General features: G+C 46.7%; 1 pseudogene; it reads right to left on the bottom strand.

Annotated features, from left to right (window-relative positions):
• Positions 1 to 678: 678 nt before the first annotated feature.
• On the bottom strand, positions 679 to 777 carry LOC119930235 (annotated as a pseudogene).
• Between the last annotated feature and the right edge of the window lie 377 nt (positions 778 to 1154).

The raw sequence follows: 1154 nt of genomic DNA on the forward strand, positions 1-1154 counted from the left end.
CTTTACCTTTCACTTAAATAACAATAATAACGAATAATTGTGGTACTTGAGCGCTTACTACGTGCCAAGCACTGTTCTAAGTGCTAGGGTAGATACCAGCTCCTCAGGTTGGACAGAGTCCCTGTCCCACATTGGGCTCAAAGTCTTCACCCCCATTTTACAGATGAAGGAGAAGCTAGGTGACTTACCCAAGGTCACGAGGCAGACATAATAATAATGATGGCATTTATTAAGCGCTTACTATGTGCAAAGCACTGTTCTAAGCGCTGGGGGGGAATACAAGGTGATTGGCTTGTCCCGTGGGGGGGCTCACGGTCTTAATCATCATCATCATCAGTCGTATTTATTGAGCGCTTACTGTGTGCAGAGCACTGTACTAAGCGCTTGGGAAGTACAAGTTGGCAACATATAGAGACAGTCCCTACCCAATAGCGGGTTCACAGTCTAAAAGGGGGAGGCAGAGAGCAAAACCAAACATACCAAGAAAATAAAATAAATAGAATAGATATGTACAAGTAAAATAAATAAATATGTACAAATACATATACATATATACAGGTGCTGTGGGGAAGGGAAGGAGGTAAGATGCGGGGGGATGGAGAGGTGGACGAGGGGGAGAGGAAGGAAGGGGCTCAGTCTGGGAAGGCCTCCTGGAGGAGGTGAGCTCTCAGTAGGGCCAAAAATATGGAACACTTCACGAATTTGCATGTCATCCACACGCAGGGGCCACGCTAATCTACTCTGTATCGTTCCAATTTTAGTACATGTGCTAATCCCCATTTTACAGATGAGGTAACTGAGGCTCAGAGAAGTGAAGCGACTTGCCCAAGGTCACACAGCAGACGTGTGGCGGTGCCAGGCTTCGAACCCATGACCTCTGACTCCAAAGCCTGGGCTCTTTCCACTGAGCCACGCTGCTTCTCCTGGGGCAGAGCCGGATTTAGCATCTCGGTCCTTAAAGATTGCTTGCTGAGGTTCCTTTGACATCTTTCGGTATTTTATGCGTTATCTCTCCGTTTGACCCGATCTTCCTTCAAGCTGCTTTGCGGTCCGATGAAAATACGTTCTAGATCCTCAGTACTAAAGTTAGGGGTGCTAGAGCTAGTAGTAGCCCATTTTTAAGCTTCTTAATTTCAACAACGAGCCAGGACACC

This window comes from Tachyglossus aculeatus, chromosome 6 (assembly GCF_015852505.1).
Source record: "Tachyglossus aculeatus isolate mTacAcu1 chromosome 6, mTacAcu1.pri, whole genome shotgun sequence".
NCBI lineage: Eukaryota > Metazoa > Chordata > Mammalia > Monotremata > Tachyglossidae > Tachyglossus > Tachyglossus aculeatus.